Source organism: Ursus maritimus, unplaced genomic scaffold (assembly GCF_017311325.1).
Source record: "Ursus maritimus isolate PB19 unplaced genomic scaffold, ASM1731132v1 scaffold_26, whole genome shotgun sequence".
Lineage (NCBI taxonomy): Eukaryota > Metazoa > Chordata > Mammalia > Carnivora > Ursidae > Ursus > Ursus maritimus.
Genome location: NW_024425119.1, coordinates 10,211,254 through 10,235,558, shown reverse-complemented (window position 1 = coordinate 10,235,558; position 24,305 = coordinate 10,211,254). Strand labels below are relative to the sequence as shown.

General features: G+C 38.0%; 1 long non-coding RNA gene across 1 annotated transcript in view; it reads right to left on the bottom strand.

The window, feature by feature from the left end:
• Positions 1–12,841: 12,841 nt before the first annotated feature.
• The window catches only part of LOC121105398, a 47,044-nt gene continuing 35,580 nt past the window's right edge, over positions 12,842–24,305 (bottom strand). The window contains exon 3 of the long non-coding RNA XR_005837857.1: positions 12,842–14,386. This is a non-coding gene — a long non-coding RNA (uncharacterized LOC121105398). The remainder of the gene's footprint in view (positions 14,387–24,305) is intronic.

The window sequence follows — 24,305 nt, the reverse complement described above, 5'->3', positions numbered from 1 at the left end:
ACTAGTCAGATTTCACCAGTTTTGTATGCACTTATTTGCTTGAGGTATGTGTGTGTGTGTGTGTGTGTGTATAGTTTAATGCAGTTTTGTCTTGTGTATATATTTGTGTAACCCATATAATCTCTGTTTTTATATTTTAGAAAGTAATTACCACCATTTATTTTGTTACTCTGAAGTTCAGTTGTTAAAGAAAAGACAAAGTAAATGACTGGAACTTTTCCTTTGTTTACCAATTTTCATTTTAATGAGTTGATTTAGTGGGGGAGAATTTTAACATTTATTGAGCACGTATCACATCCCTATTCTACTGTTTAATTGAATGTCTCATTAAGTGTATGAGTACACACTTACCAGTATTAGTACATTTAATCGTAGTGAAATACGTGGGCACTCTCCTACTTCACTGATGTAGAAATTTATTAATACATCAGAAATTCTGTTTTATCCAATACTTTCTTTAATCACACAAGTAAACGTAACAATAGGGAATCATTTAAATTTTTCTTGTCCTAGAGTTAAAGATCCTGACATTACTTTAAATTGAGTAACCAGATACTTATTGGTGATTCACTTCCACCAAGAGAACTTTCCTAAGAGTTGAGTAGGATTGTTCCTTACAGGGTCTCGCTCTGGCTTTCTCTAGGGAGTTGAGATGATCATTTTGTACCTCCATCAAGGGAGGAAATATTTGCCATTAGTAGAAATGCTGATTTTTCAGTTCTTATTCAACATATTGTTTTAATTTGATCTCTGATTTTTTACCCAATATCTGCGCAATTATATTATGGGTTTTAGATACTGCGTTGTTGTTTTGACAAGTAGGGTATCATTTTTACAGTTGTGATTTGAATGACAGTTACGAGTTCAATCATGGATACGAACCAAAGATGTTACACAAGAATGTTTCCCTTTTGTTGGTGGGAATGCAAGTTGGTACAGCCACTCTGGAAAACAGTGTGGAGGTCCCTTAAAAAGTTAAAAATTGAGCTACCCTATGATCCAGCCATTGCACTACGGGGTGTTTACCCCAAAGATACAGACGTAGTGCAGAGAAGGGCCATATGCACCCCAATGTTCATAGCAGCAATGTCCACAATAGCTAAATCATGGAAGGAGCCGAGATGCCCTTCAACAGATGACTGGATTAAGAAGTTGTGGTCCATATATACAATGGAATATTACTCAGCTATCAGAAAGAACGAATTCTCAACATTTGCTGCAACATGGATGGCACTGGAGGAGATAATGCTAAGTGAAATAAGCCAAGCAGAGAAAGACAACTATCATATGATTTCTGTCATCTATGGAACATAAGAACTAGGATGATCGGTAGGGGAAGAAAGGGATAAAGAAAGGGGGGGGTAATCAGAAGGGGGAATGAAACATGAGAGACTATGGACTCTGAGAAACAAACTGAGGGCCTCAGAGGGGAGGGGGGTGGGGGAATGGGATAGGCCGGTGTTGGGTAGTAAGGAGGGCACGTATTGCATGGTGCACTGGGTGTTATACACAACTAATGAATCATCGAGCTTTACATCGGAAACCGGGATGTACTGTATGGTGACTAACATAATATAATAAAAAAATCATTAAAAAAAAAAAAAGAATGTTTCTCTTTTTTCCCATAGAGTTAAAAGTACCAGGAAACTGCTTCCCATCAAAAGAAATAGACAAGCAACAAAACCCAAGAAGCAATCAACTCTGCATCTGGTTCAGGAAGAGCTTACTCAAATTCAGGTGAAAGAAACAAAACAACGTGAAAGTTTTGGATACATTTAGATCTTTCTCAGCACTTAACACTGCCTAATAGCTGTTTTATAAAGTAAGATGTCTACACAGGAAAAGAAGCATTCAAAATAACATCCTAATAGGTAACATAGATTTTGGATAAAACGTTGGCATTCTCTAATTATTAAGGGCAGACAGGGGTTTATAAAACCAGAATGCGGAAAAAAAACAACATATAATTTGTTTCAAAATTTCTTAATCTCGGCCCTTAAAGCATCTCTCTTCCAATTAATATATTCCATCACAGGAGGGACTTCAGTAGAGAATAAGACCTCATGTAAGACTTGCAAAGAACTTGTTAGCTGCAGCTGTGGCTTGTCAGTCCCCTTGTAGATGAAAACAGTTTTTCTGTGGTGAGCTCTTGGGTGGGTCTTAAGGTTCTCACTCTGAAATAACACACCTAGTGACGCGTTGTTTACTTCCTAAAGTCTAAAACTGAAGTATTTTTACTAAATACCTCTGGAATGGCACAGAGATATCTCTTTCTTGACCTTAGACAAAAATATATGCATTGTAAAGCCCTATAATCAGTATGTCTTGATGAAACTTGAACATAAAGAAAAAAATAGGGGAAGTAAAAGAATTCCCTAAGATTAGTAAGACACGTAAGTACCAAACAGGAGATTACTCAGATCAGTAAAAACCTATCAGTCTGGAGAACTCACCTTTTAGTTTTCGTACTGATTTCTCCTCCAGTGAATTAATTTATACATTTCCCAAATCCAGTAGCCTGAACTAAATCTGAGAGAACAGAGGCATATAAAGATTATTCTTTAAAATGTTATAATGTGTCCCTAATTCTTTAGTAGTGAAGTAGCTTTTTATTTATTTGTAATTTTAGTTTGTAAAGTGAATCAAGTTACACAAAAACAAGTACATTGTTGAGGTGGTACTTAGATTTGGCAAGAAAAGAAAGGAAAAGAAAAAAAGAAAAGAAAAAAGAAAAGAAAGAGAAAAGAAAAGAGAAAGAAAGGGAAAGAAGAAAGAGGGAGGGAGGAAGGAAAGAAAGAAGGAAGGAAGAAGGAAAGAAAAAAATTATGAGGGTGGCACAGAAACTATTAGACTCAGTTTCCAACATTTCTAACATTCTAGTTTTTCCATTTGTATCATTTTTCTCATTTTGTAATAACACCAATGATAGTGATACCTATCACTTTATTTTCCTTTAAATCCACACAGTTTTCATAATATATATTATATATAATTTTCATATTTAATAATTATCTGTAAAACAGTTAAATATTTTTCAGTTTACTATATGCTAAGCTTTGTGATAGATCATTTGCATAATTTATTTAATCTTCATAAACCTTATGTTATTGATAGCATTATTTCTTAAGTTACATAGTTGAAAACACAGGATTATCAAGGGAAGTATGCTTATAGTCAACTAGCTAGCAACAGCTGAGCTGAGACTCATTAAGCTTTGTCTACCTCTAAGAGATCAAAATATAGAGAGTCACTTTGCATAACTGTAAGATGATGTATATTATTTGGCCTCCATTGTCCTGGTAATTTTGAATCTTCAATTTTTAGATACATAAATAACCACAGATGTATTAGATGTATATTTTCCATATCATAATAACATATATTTGTGTATATCTATAAACATGTAAATATTTAATGTTTAGAGGCACCTGCGTGGCTCAGTTGGTTAAGTGTCTGCCTTCAGGTCAGGTCATGATCTCAGGATCCTGGGATCAAGCCCCACATTGGGCTCCCCGCTCATCGGGGAGTCTGCTTCTTCCTCTCCCTCTGTCCCTGCTCCCCCTTGCCTGTGCTCTCTCTCTTGAATAAATAAATAAAAATCTTTAAAAGATATATTTAATGCTTAATAATACACATAATATTTAATAAATTATAAATACGTAAATGTATGCATGCACACATACTTGACTATGTACTTTTGTTTTTATGGAGGTAAAACCTAGATTTCAACAGATCATTAAACTAAGTTGTCACTAAAAGTTTATATAACCTCTAATAGCTTTCAGTTATATGCTTTGTTTCCTGGTTTGCCTGTTTTCATTCCTTCTGTCTTCTAAAAAACACAACTTATTTTTTTAATCTGTCTCTATACACTATTATCTATTTGTGAATTTAATGATACTTTCAGATATAAAATAATTCACTTGAAGAAGACATCGGTACCAAAGTAGATGGTTCTTTTTAAAAAATTTTGGGTTTGTTTACAGTTAGATTTCATAGGAAAAAAAAAAAGATTTTACCCTGCTCCCTCTTTCTTTTTTTTTTTTTTTTAAGATTTTTATTTATTTATTCGACAGAGATAGAGACAGCCAGCGAGAGAGGGAACACAAGCAGGGGGAGTGGGAGAAGAAGAAGCAGGCTCATAGCGGAGGAGCCTGATGTGGGGCTCGATCCCATAACGCCAGGATCATGCCCTGAGCTGAAGGCAGAAGCTTTAACCGCTGTGCCACCCAGGCGCCCCTACCCTGCTCCCTCTTTCTACTCGTGTGTGTGTGTGTGTGTGTGTGTGTGTGTGTGCACGTGGTGGGAGAGGTGATAAATCTCTAACCAGAAAGATATAAGTGCAAAGTAAACATTATAACTTGTCAGTAGCAGTTAAAGGATATTTACTATTCACTGTATTTGAGTATCATGTTTACAATGGTCCAGGCAGACACTAACAGGTAGAATGATGAGAATAAATGTTATCTCTAATTTTAAGATCTCTGTCTAGTGAAAAGGTTAGAAAATTATACCTCAATTTTTAATAACATAAGAAGAGCACATCCAACACGCTATGAGATGGTAGAATTAGGTCTGGTAAGTTTGCTTTATGACATGAAGTAGAAAATACAAATTATGTCTCAGCTGAGACAAACCTTCTTTGTCAGTGATAAAGACTTTGGTTTTTTCCTGTAACCTAGGATAATCGAAAGTATCTATATTACACATACTACATTTTATAATTTACTTGTTTAACGTGATTTTTTCCTGGTTACAGGCACCTTTAGAGTGCTGGAAATTAAAAAAAGGAACAGAAATAGCCTGTATTCTGTTTACTTTTTCCAAAGTCATTTAAATGCAGTTGATGCTCTTAGTCTTTGCCGTGAGTGGAATGAGAAGAAAGTGTTGAGTGTTGCGACTGCACGATGAATACTGTAAAAGTGTTGACCAGTAGGCTGAGGTATCCCAGAAGAGTATCACTCCTTGGCTATTTGCTTCATTGTATCATTAAAGTGAGATACTAAATGTTTTGAAACGGAATTATTAGTTAATCTGAATGAGTTTCATTCTTCAACAGTAAATACAGAACAGAATCACATTTTCTATTATATGAGAATTATACATTTTTACGGATAGAGTAGGAACAACTTTGATGGAAAAGGAAACTGATATCTGAATGTGTTAAAGCCAATATTTTGAAAATAAATCACTAAAGATAGTTCATATTGAAATTATTAAGATTTTCCCCAACTCTTATGTAAACAAGCATCGATACTTCCTTTGAAGATATTTCAAGCTAAACCAAATTTCTTTATTTAAGAAATATTCCCGGGTAGCTACTAAGTGACAGACCCTCTTTTGGATGCTGTGAAGATAGTAACCCACGAAAGAAACAAAAACTGTGTTTTGTGGTATTTTTAACTCTATTAAAGGAATCTAACAATAAGACCACACATATGTAAAAAGAGTTTATCAGATGGAGAAATATAAAACATAGAAGGAGGACTTGAAAAGCTGAGACAGGTGTGAAGTGTGATGGTAAAAATTTAAAGCAGATGATGAAGGAAAGCCTCACTGTGGAAAAGATAACTGAGCGGACAGGAAAGAGGTGGGTGAAGGGGCACCTGGGTGGGTCAGTCGGTTAGGCGGCCAACTATTGATCTCAGCTCAGGTCTTGTTCTTAGGGTCGCAAGCTCAAGCCCCTGTTGGGCTCCACACCTGAGTATGAGCCTACTTGAAAAAAGAAGAAGAAGGAGAAGGAGAAGGAGAAGAAAGGAAAAGAAAGAGGTAAATGAACAAACCGAGCAGCAGGGCTAGGAGCACTGAATGCTTGTGGCCTCCACAGCTGAGGTCTAAGTACTCGTTTCGCTCTTTAATTGAAATGGGCCTGCAGCTGTTACTAGGAAATGCCCAAGCCAAGCCCAGAAGGGCTTCCTTGTATTTAATCTAGCTAGACCAAGGAAGAATGCCTAAAATTCAGTCAAGAATCCTGAATTGTTATTTTCATTAGAGGATGCCAAGAAGATTTTTAGTTTGTTTCCAAAACAGATGAATCTACTTTTAACTAGAAACACCCAATAGCTGCGCTCAAGCTTTCTGACATTTATCTCACCTCTGACGCTTTACTTATAACAAGATATCAGTTATAAAAAATAAAAAAGAATGATTTGAGGGGAAGGATGGTCTACAATTGATATATTCGTAGTTTTGTCAAGTTTTACTTTACACGAAGCTAAACAGACAAAATATTCTTATGAAGGGCAAAAATCAGTAGCCACGAGGATGACGAGGTCTCCCTCAGTGTAGTAAGGGCCTGATTAGGGCAGCCTATCCACCCCTGAAATATGAAGAAAAGAAAAGTTATTCACACTTTAACCCCTACCTGCTTCCCAGACTCAGATACATGCACAGGCTTCTAACGCAGACAGACCTATCCCTCTAGAAAGGCCAGGCTTTTGTCCTTTACCCTAATTGAAACGTTCAACAAGAACCTAGGAGTCACTATTCTAGCACTAAAAGAAACTCCAGGAAATATAGGAGAGGGGCTGCACAGGAATAAGAACTGGGTCAGTGGTGCATAATTTTAGGGCTGCAATACCCTGAAAGCATGGACAAACATGAGCAAAGAGTGGCTTTTGTGGTATGTGTGAATATCAGACACCATCCTGAGGCACCCAAGCATTTTCAAATTACTGTCCTTACAACTGTGTATAGTGGTCATCCTTCTTGGTGAGCTGTGCTTGGGAAGTATGCAGTGAAAGACCAGCAATGTCTTTATTAAATTTATCCACATGCTGACAGTGACAGCAATGCGCTTAGCTCAGGTTACAATGTCCAGTTGCCCCCTCTCATTGAGGACATGGAACCCTTCAGTCAGGCAAAGAACGTGGAAGTCTTCAATCGAGCACCAAGTGAAGTCCTGAAATAAACTTGCAGGATCCCCTTTACTCTATTTCTTCCTTTGAGACTTACATGGTTTGAGAAGGGTAAATCTGTCCCCTTGTGGATGTGGTATTTGTTGGTTCTTTTTTTAAAAAGATTTTATTTATTTATTTGAGAGACAGAGCAAGAAAGCGAGAGACTGAGAAAGAGAGAGCAGGAGCAGGGGTGAGGGACAGAGGGAGAGGAAGAAGCAGACTCCCTGCTGAGCAGGGAACCCAATGCAGGGCTCCATCCCAGGACCCGGGGTTCATGACCCAAGCCAAAGGCAGATGCTTAACCAACTGAGCCACCCAGGCACCCCTGTTGATTCTTCCAACTGTTTCAATATCTGATATTTCAAGCAAACCTACTATCCTGGATCTCTACTTTTTTTCAGTAGATCCCCTGCTTCATGATTTATAGCCCCAAGTTATATTCCTAGAAGCATCCTATCATTGACCATCCTGTTCCAATGCATGCTCACCACTTTTCCCTTCCACTTCTGAAGTGGATGCAAAAACACTTGCTCTGCTTCCAAAAGGCCATACGTCAGAAAAGAATAGTTTCTGTCCCATGCTGGGCACTAACTGTCCAGTAATGAAATAGGACAAACACCACAAAGACACAAGATACAACTCAAGGAAACTCAGGGATAGTAGGATGCACATGGCCCCCTAGACTCTGCTTATTCAATAGAGAGGCATGCTTGCCTAGGTACAACCAAAGCCACTGTAGATAGGGCTACGAGAAAGCAATCTGATTTCATTCAGATTCATATGTTTATAAAGAGGTTGAAGATGTCAGGAAGAATTTTACCTAAGCTAGACTCAGAATATCCTACAGTAGGCTGACACTCAGAAAAATACTTAATACGAAGGGAATAAAAGTCAACAGTAAAAAATATCTTTTATCACAGATACAAAAGGTATGCATTAAAAAATTAAGGAAATACAACAAAAGGTTATAAAAATGTTTTGGGTAACAAATTAGGATTTATTATAGATTTCTTCTCACAGATCAATTTATGTCATTTTGAACATTTTTCAGCTCTAAGTTTAACCTTTAATATATAAAAACACTGAAAATTCCTGAAGGAATTCAAAATATATGATGTTTTACTGAAGTATAGTTAATGTACAATATTAATTAATTTCAGGTGTACAATATAGTGATTCAACAATTCTATGTATTACTCAGTGTTCTTCACGGTAAGTGTGCTCTTAATCCCCTTGATCTGTTTCACCCATCCCCCACCCATCTCCACACTGACAACCACCAGTTCTCTATATTTAAGAATCTATTCTTTTTGTTTATCTTTTTTCCTTTGTTTGTTCTTTTGCTTTGTTTCTTAAATTCTACCTATGAGTGAAATTATATATTTGCTTTAATACTCACAGTTTAGTGAATTTGCTTGAGCTATATTCCTATTTCCAGATTTTGCTTGATTTTTTTTTTCTGAACCAGACCAATCCAGTGAAAATAAGTCCTTTTTTTTTTTAAAGATTTTATTTATTTATTTGACAGAGATAGAGACAGCCAGCGAGAGAGGGAACACAAGCAGGGGGAGTGGGAGAGGGAGAAGCAGGCTCCCAGCGGAGGAGCCTGATGTGGGGCTCGATCCCAGAACGCCAGGATCACGCCCTGAGCCGAAGGCAGATGCTTAACCGCTGTGCCACCCAGGTGCCCCAATAAGTCCTTTTTGATTGAATTAAATTCTATAAAGAATCTGAACCCATAACATTGTAAACATCAGGCTTGGACTGTTTTACTATCTTTGCATCTCAGGCACTTAACATCCGTGGGCCATAACAGACGTTCATTCTTAGTATTTACATGTATTGACTCAAGACTAAATTGATAATTGATTAATATGTGCGGTAGATTGTTATAATGTGACCCCCAAATACTATCTTCTTGTATTCGTGCCCTTGTACTCGTCCCTTGCACTTTCAATCTGAACTGACCTTGTTACTTGCTTTGACCAACAGAATGGGGTAAATGTGATGTTTCTCAAGTTCTCTAACCAAACTCTTAAGAAGCGCTGAATCTTTTTCTCTCTTGTGAAGAATGAATTTACAAGCAGTCTGGGCTATCATGTTGGTAAGGTCACAGAAGATGAATAGTCATGAAGGGTAAGAAGTCTTTGAGAATAAAGACAAAGAAGAGAGCCATTTTAGCTGAAGGACAGACAGGATTATGGAATCATGGAGGCTTCCGTCCTAATGGCAGCTCCATGACTGAAGCCGGCCAACATCACATAGAACAGAAAGGAGAGCTATCTCAGCTAGTCCCTGCCCAGCCAACCCACAGACACATTAGAAACAAAATATTTGTTGCTCTAAGCCGTTAAATTTTGCTGTGGTTTAGCACACAGCAATAGATAACCAAAATAGTATGAGATAAACAAGTAGGTTCAAAGGCTCTCTCACAGAAAAAAGAACTTACCCACTTCAAATCTTTACATTGTCATGTTCCACTGTTTTCTCTAAGAGTTGTGTGTTCTTTCATTCCTTAATATGTATCATTTTTACATATGTTATCTAAAGCATTTCAAAGAAATGTATCACATCGAGTCAGGAAACTTCAGTTTTATTTCAATTGTAATTAAAATTTTAATTTTAGCACATCCTTAGTTTTCAATCAACTCACATATAAAATATATTCAAAAAGTAATATTATTTATTTGTACATTAACCTAATAAGTTAAATTTAAAACAAGGATTATGGTGCAGTCATTACACGAAATCAGTAACAGATCTGATTCATTAATCACAGATTTTCTTTAAGTTGCCTTCACATCTAAAGTGTCTTCTTGATCGTTTATCTCCTCTGGTTCTGTCTATAGCATTTTCCTTGTGCTGTGTGGTATTTCATCTTAATATGATCACTATTGCATGCATATTTTCTTCTTTTTGTTTACATTTTTATTTCATTCTCTTTCCTTTTTATTTTTTTACAAATATAAATAATAAACTTTAAAATATAATGGAGGGGCACCTGGGAGTCTCAGTGTCTTGAACAACTAACTCTGGATTTTGGCTGAGGTCATGATCTTAGAGTCCCAGGATTGAGCCCCAAGTCAGTCTCCATGCTCAGCAGGGAGTCTGCATGAGGATTCTCTCTTCCACCCCCTCTGCCCCTCCCCTGCTCGTGCAGCTCTCTAAAACAAATCAATCAATCAATCAATCAATAAATCTTAAAAAAATAAAATATAATCGAATAAATTTTCTCTGAATTCTAATAGTAGATCTAATACTTGTTTAAAACTGTGTCAAAGGGATGCCTGGGCGGCTCAGTCAATTAAGGGTCTGCCATCAGCTCAGGTCATGATCCCAGGGTCCTGGGATCGAATCCTACATCGGGCTCCTTGCTCAGCAGGGAGCCTCCTTCTCCCTCCACCTGCCATTCCCCCTGCTTGTGCTCTGTCTTTCTCTCTGACTTATTATAAATAAAATCTTTTTAAAAAATAAAATAAAACTGTTAAAAATTAATAATGAAAAGCATATATCAGGACTACAATTATGTTTAAAATGGTAGAAGTTTTCTAATAATAAAATTTGACATACATTTTATTTTTGAAACAGAAAAGTAAGAGATGAATATGGATGATTTTATATTGTAATTTTTGGTTTTTTTCCATCTCCTCCTTTCGTTGTTTTCAGATTTCATGAAAATTAAAAGATAATTGAATAGGGGCGCCTGGGTGGCACAGCGGTTAAGCGTCTGCCTTCGGCTCAGGGCGTGATCCCGGCGTTACAGGATCGAGACCCACATCAGGCTCCTCCGCTAGGAGCCTGCTTCTTCCTCTCCCACTCCCCCTGCTTGTGTTCCCTCTCTCGCTGGCTGTCTCTATCTCTGTCAAATAAATAAATAAAATCTTTAAAAAAAAAAAGATAATTGAATAGCACATGATAATGTATCAAGACAGCTTGCATGGTCAATATCTACATTTTTTAAATAAAAGAAAAGAAACACTTTATGAGGACATGTTAGTTCTGACTGGGCCAACTACAGTTTGAGATAAACTCACACATTTGATCTGTTGTGCGAGTTTATAATTAATGACTCCAAGCTATTCTTTTCCTCATTTTTCTCCTTCAATGAGATGCACTAATTGCGGCTAAGATTCTGTATTCAAACTAGTCATTGACTAGAACTGGCCTAAGCTGACATAGTGAATAAAGCGGCAGGAATAACAGAGCTTCACAGGCTTAGCCCTGGAATATGAAAGATCTAGATTCAGCCAAGCTCCACCACTTTCTAGCTTGGTGAATTCAATTCCTAATTTAAATAAGTAAGTAAGTAAATAAATAAATAACTAAATAACTACTCAGCCAGAATTTCACAATTTCTAAAATTATATGTTTAACTCATTGGTTTGGGGATGACTAAATAAAATGAGTGTATATTGCAGGGTACAAAATAATTATCCTGACCTACAAAAATAGATGGTGTTTTATAATTATGAGTAGTAGTCAGATGAAAAGGACAAGATAACTGCAGCTATCATACAGAATACAAAATAGGAGGATCACTAATTCCTCCCTTTCCTGGCAGAATGTGGAGTTCTGTAGATTGCTGTTATCTCAAGTTTCTGCATGTCAGATAAGTAGTAAAGGTTATTCCCCACCTGCTGGCCATTTCCCTTTCTGCAACCACCAACAATTTGGAAAACAAACAGTCCTGGAATCCTTCAAAGGAGATGTCACGCTGGATTTATGCTCATTGATGTGAATACTATTTCTCATCACATCCTTTGAACTTGCAGGAAATCCTAACAGTATAGGGGACATTAAACTATATATAAGAAAAAATAAGCAAGATTCTGAGCTGGGTCGGAGTGCAGCAAGTATTACTCTGAGAACAGGAACTAGAGAACGAGGACGGAGGGGCAGAAGGGCGAGGAAAGCACACTTTACTTTTGTCACTGAAATCACTGTTTACACTTGGAATCACTCTTTTTTCTAGACACCAGTAAAGTAATAAGGAAACTCAAGGACCAGGAGTTTAGTGTCTCCCTCTCTTTTTGAATGAAAAAGTGGCCCGTTGTGCTTTGATTTTTGGTGTTACTGATGTTTCCTCTAGATGGATTCAAACTTAATGAAAATAAATATTTATTTTTTAAAATAATAATGGCCATAACAAAAGTATAGATAATGCTTAGATGTATTAAAAAACTAAAACAAGCTAGAACTAAAGCTATTCTGATCATTTCCTGATAATACCCCTCCAATGGAGACTCATACAATGTTACAGTTTGTTACTGACCATAGCTGGGAGTTTGACAATATTCTACCAGTTTTAAAACTTCCAGAGTTGTAGATAAAACTTCCAAAACTTGAAGACAGTGAAAGGCATGAACCTATTTTTATTTTTTTTAAGATTTTTATTTATTTATTCGTCAGACAGAGAGAGCACAAGCAGGGGGAGCAGCAGGCAGAGGGAGAAGCAGACTCCCCGCTGAGCAGGGAGCCCAGTGCGAGACTGGATCCCAGAACCCTGGGATCATGACCTGAGTCAAAGGCAGACGCTTAACTGACTGAGCGACCCAGGCGTCCCATGAACCTGCTTTTAAAAATAAATATGTTAACAAATGTGTTTCTTTTTGTCACTTTAAGATGAAAAATTGATCAGTATGACAGTAGACAGTTGTGTGTTCACAAGCTTTCTAGTTTGACAAAATATTTCTGCATAGTAGAGAGTTCCCAACTATCCACGCAGGACTTTTCTCCGTGGAATAGAAGTTAGCTACTTTGGCTAACAGTCAGAATTAATATAGGTAGTTGAAACTCTATGAGAAACAGGGATGGAAAAATATCGCAGCATATGTGTTTTTAATTAAAAAAAAAAGACAGGTTTTTTCCTAAATTAAAGGTGCTCAACATGTTAAGTCTCTGAACCCCTTTACACTCTTATAAACTATGTCCTGTGGTGGTTGCTAAAGGGATATCTCCAAACACTTCTCATACCAAAAGCCTTTCAGCTAATTTCTGTCTAAAGCCTCATTACGACTGCGGATGATAAAAATTCACAACTGATGTGGCGATGCTGGAAACTACATACACCTGCAGAAACTGTCAGTATGACCTCTGTTTGCTAAAGAAACTACTGGAATGAATGATTCTGATATTTTATGTGCTCACTGTATCACGTAACAGAAAGGGAAAATGCTCTTTCATTTGCGTATTTTTTGCAACCTATCACAGAGAAGTATGAGTGTTGATCCAGAGAATTTTCTAAGTAATTTGCATTTATGCACGTATATATTTATTTTAAGAACACCAACAAATACGCATTATGCGTCACTCACGCTTCTAAGTACTTTATAAGTGATAACTCATTTAATAACTCTACTGATCTCAGGCATATCCTTCCATTCCCACCAATGGCTCTTTGATCTAACTTCAAAACTGTGTCCTCTCCTGCACATCTATCTTGGTCTCTCCTGGGTTTTTAATCGTCTAAAAAACCAATGAGGTTTGTTATATGAACAGAACTGTACATAAACATGGCACACCCAGGACCTAAAATATGCAAAAAGACAAATTATTTTCAATTAAGAAATTGCTATCACTTCCTCTGTGTGACAAATCAATAAATTCTGTCAATACAGATCTAAGGATGCAGAAAAGGGGGTGAGGGAGAAAAGTTCAGGCGCATGTTATTGAACTCTGACTCTAAAATAGTTCCCGTCAGGGCACCTGGGTGGCTCTGTCAGTTAAGCGTCTGCCTTCGGCTCAGGTCATGATCTCAGGATCATGGCATCAAGTCCCACATTGGGTTCCCTGCTCAACGGAGAGCCTGCTTCTCCCTCTCCTCCCTGCTTGTGCTCTCTCTCACTCTCTTTCTCTCTCAAATGGATAAATAAAATGTTAAAAAATAAAATAAAAAATAAAATCGCTCCTATCTTGTCGTTACCTATCTCTGGTAGGCCTGACAGAAAAAAAAAAAAAAAAAAAAAAGGCCATGAGAGTAGGGATTGTATCTCTTTGGTTTACTTCTATATCTCAGCTCCCAGAATCATGACTAAACCACAGCAGATTTTTAAATAATAACTGTTTAATGAATGAATGTGTGACTATAGAAATGGAATCAGTGATAAGTAGATGTATAAAAATTGAATAACACTGAAAAACCAGATGAAGTTTGAAGTGACACAACAGTCTCAGTCCCATGGAAATTCTGACATCAGTAGAATAAGCTAATGTGAACAGACACACAGAGAACCTGGGAAAATACCATACAGCTAAATGAGATGACAGTACAAAGGTAAAAAAAAAAAATGTTTTTTAAACAATGTTTAGAATTCACAAACAATTTCTAATTGATCCCAATCAGATGATCCTTTTCTTCCCTTCTTCATTCAGCCTGCTGAACGGGAGGTGTCAGAAGTCAGTAGTTTCAAGTGTCTGCTATTCTGGTTTTTTGTTAGATCTGGAAACTTGAATGGGTTACAGAACCCCTTTGATATTATTTTCATCATCTGAAAGGTAAAATGTAAGGAAATAGTTTATTAGAAATATATTGTAAGAATAGTTTAATGTATCAACATAAAGATACTTGTAAATTTTTTTAACGCCTAAGAAGTGCTCAAAAATATGAGAAGATATATATATATATAATGTATATATAATATATAATGTATATATATAATGGACAGGAGCCATTAATTACATTCCGTTTGGAGATTAAAGTTTTTCGAGAAGGATGTCTGGATTCAGATATGACTCTGGCTCTTTGGGTCAGACTCCATCAGCAGCTCAGTGTACTTATCGTGCAGAATACTGCCAACCACAGACTTGCTACTGCTTGAAATAACATCTAACGCCTACGCCAGCCTTGACAGGACTGTACAATCCTGGGGATGGTGAATGGGTATCGGGCAGAGGAAATAGCGTGTCTGCCATTTTGTAGCTACTAGAAGAGGTACTGGGAATCGAAGCAGTGTACCAGGTCATGGGAAAGAAGATAAAGCCTAAGGAGGAGACGAGGAAACCAAACGTGAGGTTTGCAAACCTGGATGGGGAGATCATTATCACATTAATGTCAATATCTCTGTCATTATCATTTGGGCAAATAGGACCACAGGAAATGACACTAAATTCAGAATTATGACAGCATTTACCACTGAGAGAGGAGGAAGTTAGAGGAAAGAGCCAACCACAAAGAAAAATAATATGAAGATCATAAATCTTTGATTAGACTGTAAATACTGGAGTTATATTTTAGAGGAGGTCTTTTTTTACTTGGAATTTTCTTCTGATAGAATGCTTACTGGTAGCATATTTTATAGATGGAAAAGGTGAATAAGTAAGGATACAAAAAACTAACACTTAATTCACTATGGAGAAATAACATGGTTAAATAATACAATACAAAATCTACTGGGGTGCCTGTTTGTATAAAAGTTTGTGAAAAGCTCAGGTCGTGATCTCAGGGTCCTGAGATTGAGCCCCCCATTGGGCTCCAGGCTCGACACTCAGCATGGAGTCTGCTTGAGATTCTCTTCTCCCTCTGCACACCCCGTACTCACTCTCTCTCTCTCTCTAAAATAAATAAATAAAATCTTTAAAAAAATAAATAAAAGTTTGTAAAAAGAATTGTTTCTCCCTGAGCTCCTCCCGAACTGTTACCATAACAAAACAGTGACTGGAACAGAAACTTTTCAAAACAGACAGTCAATTTACATGAGAGGAAAAGAAAGTCAGCATATGGCAAATATCATTCCAGGAATACAGGTGATTCAGTCATGATTTTGCTGAGTGTTTTAAAGAGGCAATGAGTTCTTAGCAATCCATAGCAAGACACCATACTTAAATGTCAATTTCATCAAGAACGTGATCTAAAGGTAACCTATTTTATAAATAGTCGTGAAGTCTTTTTGAAAATAAGAAAATGTTATTCTAATCCAGGTTAACATGCAACATCACTGTTATAGTGTACCAACAACAATAACGTAGCCAAAAAATAAGAAAGAGAGACAGACAGAAACAGAGAGAAATCAAGCAGAATAGAGCAGAGGTTGTTCTTTTATTCAGTGGTTTCTCACCATTTCTTTGAAAGAGATAGAACTGAAAATTAAGTGATGTGCAAAATACAAATAGAGTCCCTAATTCTGCATCCAAAATCCCTGGAAATAAATGTATTATGAGATTCACAATTTTGTCTTTTAAAATATAATTTGTGAATAGACAAGGCAAGAAACAACAATTGTTGGAGAGGATGTGGAGAAAGGGGATCCCTCCTACATTGTTGGTGGGAATGCAAGTTGGTACAGCCACTCTGGAAAACAGTGTGGAGGTCCCTTAAAAAGTTAAAAATTGAGCTACCCTATGATCCAGCCATTGCACTACTGGGTGTTTACCCCAAAGATACATAGTAAAGAGAAGGGCCATATGCACCCCAATGTTCATAGCAGCAATGTCCACAATAGCTAAATCGTGGAAGGAGCTGAGATGCCCTTCAACAGATGACTGGATTAAGAAGATGTGGTCCATATATACAATGGAATATTACTCAGCTATCAGAAAGAACGAGTTCTCAACATTTGCTACAACATGGACGGCACTGGAAGAGATAATGCTAAGTGAAATAAGTCAAGCAGAGAAAGACAACTATCATATGATTTCTCTCATCTATGGAACATAAGAACTAGGATGATCAGTAGGGGAAGAAAGGGATAAAGAAAGGGGGGGTAATCAGAAGGGGGAATGAAACATGAGAGACTATGGACTATGAGAAACAAACTGAGGGCCTCAGAGGGGAGGGGGGTGCAGGAATGGGATAGACTGGTGATGGGTAGTAAGGAGGGCACGTATTGCATGGTGCACTGGGTGTTATACGCGACTAATGAATCATCGAGCCTTACATCGGAAACCGGGGATGTACTGTATGGTTACTAACATAATATAATCAAAAATCATTAAAATGAGAAAAAAATATATAATTTGTGTACATTCATAAATTAACAACACTAGTGGGATTTGGTGGTGGTTCACCCCATCACTAAGCACAGCAATATTTCTGTAGCAAAGTATATCAAACCAAAAAGCATGATCCACTGAGTTCAGGTTTTGGAGGCAAACTAATAAAAATATTTTGTCTTACAGATATTTGGTTTTTAGCATTGTAGATACGCAAGGGGGAACTTGTATCTCCCAAGTCAGTAAGTATATGCATTAAAGTATACTCAATTCTTTCTTCAAAAACCTTTTTTTCTAAAATCCTTTCCCTTCCTACCAAACCCTTCCATATGCAGTTTCATACTGAGACTTTATCTGAGAGGTCCTACCCCTATGTTACAGTAAGGAGACTGACAGATTGGGTAAGATATATTTACTCTCTTTACAGAATATTGTGCTAACAAATCATGTTTTTACTTGGATATGAGAAGCCTCTGTCCCCAAATATTGTGATTCTATGCCGTGGTCAATCTGGTTTCTTCCACTGTGTCAGTCATTTTCCTCTTTGTTCTCCATGGCTTTTCCCTGTTCTGCCCATAACTCAGTGTGCTGATTCCTGCAAAACACATTTCACAGTTTCCATGGCCCACCCACTTCCAGTGAGGTTCAGTCAATGGGAGCAACTGGCTTGGTATTTGGAAGGTGGGAAGAGGGGAGAAGCATGGTGTTTTTCTTTCCTCTCTACTTCGGACTTTATCTCTTGCCATGGCTGCACATGCAATGTGGTCCTACCACACAACAATTGCCTCTTCTTCCCAGCTCCCACCAGGAACCATCCACTGTCATTCCATTTCCCACCATGTGGTTCTGGGTCCCCATCTTCCTTCCTAAGTCCCTCCATCACTAGAAACACACCAGCTTTCTGTTTTGATCATCTCTGTGCTGTCTTCTTTCTCCTGTTATCTTTTGGGCTCTCCAACTGCCTTATAAATATTTTCCTATATTAAATTCCCTCCATTTAATGATCTGACATAGGCTTTGTTTACCTCCTGGACCCTCAGCAGTACACTGCCCTACCTTAAATGAGATCCAAACTATTTGCCACACCCTCACTTCCCTGACTAGTCCTCTGAGGTCCTTTCCTACCTCATTGACTGCTCCAGTCCCAGTGCCTTCTTACTCTTCCTCAAACAAAGCATGCAATCCTGCATCTAAGAGTCTTTGGATATTTGTACGGTTCTGCCCCCAACTATTTTAGAGCCTTGCCCTCTCACTTCATTTGGGCCTACTCAAACGTCACCTCTTTAAGATGTGAACCTCTCTGACCACACTTTCTAAATTTGTGCCTGTATCATTCCATATGATCTATGATATTTCCTGCAACACATAAAGAGACCAAAATTCCTTCATGGGACCAACACCTGAAATTCAAAATCTAAAGTGACTCACTATTTTAAATGTATTCTTATACGTAAGTTTTATGTTAAGTGTATTTTTTATCGAATGTCTATATCTCCATAGGCACTTTGTCTTATAGACAGTTCTATGACTATGTAATACTGACAAATATTAGAGAGATCAGATAGTTTGATTTTAATAAATAGAATAAACAAAACAGGGACATATATATACCCATCAGAGGAGTTGAGTTTCAAATAGACAAGAATACCAGATAACCTAGGAAGATTGGAACCAAAAGAGATTTTAGATTATTGATATTTTTAACAGAATTTAGATAAAAAGGGGTATATTTCTGGGCTAATTAGTGTTATTCAGCGTTCCAAAATCCTGTTCATAAAAGCAAAACAATTAAAATAATTCCGATATCACCTGTGTAAATTGAGGACTAAGGTTTCTCTCAATTTCCTTAGAACTTGATATGCAGTTTTTTCTTTACCTGTTTCCCTGGTGTCTCCAATAATGTAAGTAGTTCTCAGAGAGTTGCATCTTTCAGTTATTGTCAACCACAAGAACATGCCAGTTCAGCTATTCAAATTTCCAGTTCAGTACAACAAAAAAATTATGGAATATAATGCAAATTTAAAATTTCTCTCCTTTTTCCAGCTTCAGCTGACCTCAGACCAGAAAAACAGCACAGAAGAAGGGGTTCATCTGACTTCCCTCTTTGTCCCACTGCAGTCTCAGGCAGCTCCTGGAGAAGTCCCCATGATGCCCTGTACGTGCAGCAACTTTGACAGGGGCCATTAACCTCCACTGGTTTGTGGTCTAGTTCTGATTCTCCTCTCAAACTGAAGACACCATGTGTCCCAGGAGAGACTAAACATCCAAAAGAGTTTTATAGGTCTTATATCATGATTACAGCAGGGCTGAATGTGTTTCTTGCCACATGAAGCTCTCATGTCTGCCAGCATTTATGGCTCATGGCTGAATCACTCCAATTTCTGCTTCCATGATGACATTGCCTTCCCTTCTGTACTCAAATCTCCCTCTGCCTCGCTCTTCTACAAATACATGTGATTACATTTCGTGCCCACCTAGAAAGTCCAACAAACTCACTCCATCTCAAGATTCTTCCTTTCATCACTTCTGCAAAGTCCTTTTGCCATAGAAGTTAATATTAATGGTTTCCAGTGATTGTGAGGTGGATACTTTGGGGGCCATTATTCAGATTACCACAGAACCCAAGGTGCCCCCGGGTTGTGTTCTGCCCCCATCTGGACCCTTCTTAGCCCACAAGAAACACTCGGACAGTTTATCCCAGTATTGCAGACATGCCATTGGGTTTTCAGGGGAACTTTCACTACTCTGTCACATAGGCTACTTCAGTGGGCATGATGCTAATATCTTTTATCCATAATGTCACACCCACATCCATTCTCCATAATTCTTTGTTGCATTCTATGCTCCTGGAAGCTGAACTCTTAACAACTGCATCACACAGACATTCTTGCCTTCTGGCTTCTGGCTAGTTTCAGCTACGGGGAGACATTGACAGGAGATCAAAACATGAGAGGAGAAAGTAGGCAAATTATTTAATTCTTCAGTTTCTCCTTGACAAATCAGGTCCTGGCAATGGCTAAAATCTGTCCTTGTGAACCCCCGGCATCCTTCTGACACTCAACAGTGGAGCATAACATGATCATTATCCTGCCCTACACAACATTGCCTAAAAAATCAATGTGTTCTATTCATTAAGGAATAAAAGCTGAGTCCTGATTAAGTGCTTTGTGGTAGTTTTCTAAAATATTGCCTGCTAAAAAATATTCGCCATATAATTACAAAATAAATAAACCATCTGTATTCTAATATGGCGTATGTGGCATTTTTTTTTCAGAAAGAGTCAGCATTTTATTTAGCATTTAACCCAGCAGTTATTTTTAATCATCATGTACCTGGTTAGTATGCTCTAAGTAGTAAAGCTGTTGCTGACATATCTGCTCACTGTCCACGTCCACTCCTCCGTACAGAATATTTCCAACCACAGTGTTATTAGTATTTGAAAGTGCTTTTAGCACCTAAACCACTGTTGATGTTTTTGTAATGACACTTGGGGTTCACAAGGGAGGCTATGAGAAAGGAGATTGAAATTTCTGATGAAAAATAAGATTCTACTGTAGAAGAGATTGGAAGCAAAACCTGTGTAAAACCTGTGTAACTGACCACGAAGCAGTAGAGTTAGTTTCAAGGAAGAGAAGGAAATCAAGACTGGGATTTCAAGCTTGGATGGAGGGATCACTGCCACTGTAACAGTCACTTTGCGTCCTAATGAGTTGGACACGCATCATCACAACTAACCACATTAGCTTCAGCATCATGAGTGGATTTTCCTTTGAAAGAGGAAGGAGGGTGAAATGAAGAGAAATCTAACAAAGCGAAATACCATGAAGCTAGAAAAATCTTTGATGTAATGAGACTGAGCTATAACATGAGATTGAAAATATCTCTGATGCGAGTCCTACACACGACTACGTAAATGTTAGAGTCATGTTCCAAATATGTGTTTCTTAGAAATTTCTTCTCAATTGGGTCTATTTAAGTAGCATATTTTGTAAACAGAAATAGTGAGCAAGTAAATGCATAGAAGAACCCCTGTCATACTGTCCATTTATATAAAACACTCTTTTATAATCTTAAACTTTCCACTAAAATAAATTGATGGATGAGAAAGGTTTTGGAAAGCACATTCCGGCATTCATATTAGAGAAACAGAAATCTAGGCCATGATAAAAATAATTTCTGAAGTAATAAGTAGGTAAAATAGCCATGGTTTATTGACTATATTGAAAGAAACAATTCATTCTTAGCAATCAGTAAAAAATCTCTATATTTAAGTGGCAGTTTTAGGAAGCATATAATTTAAAACTAAGGACTTACTTTGCAAATAGTGCTAATGGCTTATAAATCCATGGTTATCATGAAACATGGCCTGTATGGAATGCACAAGGGAGGCAACAGTGCCAGAAAATAAAGAGGAATTAGAACATCACAATGACAGGGATTGTCCTCAAATATCTATTACGTGGACCAAGAGGAGGTGAGAAAGAGAGACTCAGACATTTCTTTTGTGTATTTTTGAGGGGGCCGTACCAAAGCTTAACAATTCCAGATGGCTGTGGATGGTAGAGAGCAAGAAGACCCATCAGATACTTTAAATATTAGCCATTTTGAATGACTTTACAATAAAATGTGCACCATTGTCAGACTGCAAACGGTCTGGAAAGCTGAAAACCTGACACAGATCGTTTTCAAATTTTTGACTAATCAGACTAGAATAGTAGCAGTTTTGTCTAGAAATGTGCTGACATCAATGAGTTCCTACTGATAAGTCCATTGAAGGTCAAATACCTGATGTAGTTAATCTGCCAGTAGTGGGTGGGGCAATGCCCTATGTGTTGTGGTCTCCTCCAACAGGAAACAATAGGATCACCTTAGCCAGGGGTTGCAAGTCTGGCATGCAGTGGTATCTCTGAATCAGAAACAGAGTCTAATACTTCATGCCAGTCTATGATGGCCCTACGTTGTGTCCAGCGTGAAGATGGATCCAGGCAGCAATGGTAGCAATCAGATAGTGCAGATTCAATCAACAGCTTGATTCTGATCATTATTTTCAAAAAATATGAACATCTACCTGAGAGATGCAGACAGTTAAATGAGTGACTGTAGATTCTTTCTACAGTTTACAGCACAGAGGTGAAGTGTCTTAAGGGACCCCTGGGGGTAGGTTTCCAAATCTAGGCCACACACATAAGCCACTGGCAACCATCCATCCATGAGTCAATAAAACATAATAAGATTCATCCAGAGGAATAAAGGAATAGAGGAATTGTTAGAGCAATGAGAAGGGCTTTGAGTTCTGCCAGCTGAGTGTAGTGACCATGTCAGCTGTCGTTCTGCATAGCCAGCACTGTGCCAACATAGGCACATCAGTATCAGATTTCAAATAAGCAAAGCATCAGTGAGCCAGACCTAGTATTTAGGGGACTTCTGTGACTTAAGAGACCCACTGAGTTCATCACTTTTCCTGAGTGATGAAGTTGGGAATAAAGTTTCCACCAAAGGGACAGGCATAACTTTTTCAATTAAAGAGAAGACACTGCTGGAATCAGGCCATATGTGTTCTTGAATATAACATTTCCATTTGAGAAGGAAGGCTTGTTGTGTCCTTCTCACACTCCTAATGTTGAGTCTGAATTGACTCACCCCAAAATGGGACTGACAAGCCAAAGAATCACAAGGCCTCATGGATAAAGTGTTCAGTTTTCACAAGAAAAATTTATTTAAAGCAAATTAATAGCTGTTTTTCAGGGGTGTTTGGGTGGCGCAGTCATTAAGCGTCTGCCTTCAGTTCAGGGCGTGATCCCGGTGTTCTGGGATCGAGTCCACATCAGGCTCCTCCGCTAGGAGTCTGCTTCTTCCGCTCCTACTCCCCCTGCTTGTGTTCCCTCTCTCACTGCCTGTCTCTCTCTGTCAAATAAATAAATAAATAAATCTTAAAATAATAATAATAATAATAGCTGTTTTTCAAAAGGAATATAAAAGGTAGCCATGTTAGAGAGACAACAAGTCTAAATTCACAAAGGGCACTTCCAGGTGGAGGCTTCCTTCCTTTGCTAAAAGACCTCATTCCTCAAAATCATCAGTTGTAGGAAGTTGTGCTTCCAAGGGATCATTAAGATCATGAGCCACGAAGTTAGCATCCTACAGCTGGCTGGATTGCTTCCAACAAGCACTTAAAGTCCGTTGATTTGCAGGTTAACCCATCAAGTAGAATGCCCGATACTTTCTCCAACCCAGTAAGATGTCAGGCCTCCTTGTTGGACGTGGAAGTAGAAGTGAAGAGACAACAGTGTTTCTTTGACTTCTGGAGAAATTAAATATATGAACCAACCCATGTTGCCCCAACATTAGTTGGAAAGCAAAATTTTGAATTTTGTGGGGTTTATCAGCACCGCTTTCAGTACCCCAATCCTGGCAGAGATATGATAACACTGAAGCCAGGCCTGTGGAGGCCAACCCTTCTGTCTTTCCAACCAAAAGAGCATCTTCTATACGGTGAATGCTTTGGATGTTGGTGGGTAAAGACATTCCCTATAAATCCTTATTTACACCCCACCCCCATACACACACACATGTACACTAATGGCAAATGCCAGGGAGTTCGTCCCTCTCGAACAGCTCTACATTGGTTGGAGGCATAAACATTTACGACTGTTATGTCTTTTTGTTGGATTGTCCCCTTAAGGATTATATAGAATCCTTCTTCGTCTCTTGTTGCAGTCTTTGTTTTAAAGTCTATTTTGTCTGGTATAATTACTGCTACCTCAGAGGTGCTGGCAGTAATTTCTCTGACATTGGCCTTAGCAAACATCTTTTTAAATATGTTTCCTGAGACAAGGGGAACAAATGCAGAAATAGACTATTAGGACTACATCAAAATAAAAATCTTCTACACAGGGAAGGAATCCATCAACAAAACTAAAAGACAACCTACTGAATGGGAGTAGATATTTGCAAATGACATATCTGATAAAGGGTTAGTATCCAAAATATATAAAGAACTTATAAAATTCAACACTCAAAACACAAATAATCCAATTAAAAAATGAGCAGATGATATGAACAGACATTTCTCCAAGGAACACATACAGATGGACAATGGACACATGAAAAGATGCTCAACATTACTCATCATCAAGGAAACACAAATCAAAACTACAATGAGCTATCACCTCACACCTGTCAAAAACAATGGGTGTTGGTGAGGATGTGGAGAAAGGGGAACCCTCTTGCACTGCTGGTGGGAATGCAACTGGTGCAGCCACTGTGGAAGACAGAATGGAGGTTCCTCAAAAGATTAAAAACAGGGTGCTCCTGGATAGTTTAGTCAGTTAAGCAACTCTGGCTTTGGCTCAGGTCATGATCTCAAGGTCATGCTGTTGAGGCCTGCAGAGGGTTCCACGTGGACCATGAAGCCTACTTAAGATTCTCTCTCTCCATTTCCCTCTGTGCCTTGCTCCCCACTTGTACGCATGTACACAC